A 206-nucleotide genomic window follows, 5' to 3' on the forward strand; every position below is an offset into this window, starting at 1 on the left:
CACACACATAATATCACTGGCTGTTGCATTTTTTCGTTAATATCACTATCGTGGTCATTATCATTATTATCTGTTATCTGTGATATGATTTTTTTTCTGATGTGTCTACATTTTCAATATTCATTGCCTACTGATGTAATATTATTATTGATACCGTTATCACTGACATTAGTATTAACTGTATTTTTATTGTTTTTTATATGGCC

The 206-nt window shown here is 28.2% G+C and overlaps 1 protein-coding gene across 1 annotated transcript in view; it reads left to right on the plus strand.

The window, feature by feature from the left end:
- LOC119594860 overlaps window positions 1-206 on the plus strand; it is a 7,208-nt gene that overhangs the window by 3,780 nt on the left and 3,222 nt on the right. The window lies entirely within an intron of this gene.

This window comes from Penaeus monodon, chromosome 34 (assembly GCF_015228065.2).
Source record: "Penaeus monodon isolate SGIC_2016 chromosome 34, NSTDA_Pmon_1, whole genome shotgun sequence".
NCBI classification, from domain to species: Eukaryota; Metazoa; Arthropoda; class Malacostraca; order Decapoda; family Penaeidae; genus Penaeus; species Penaeus monodon.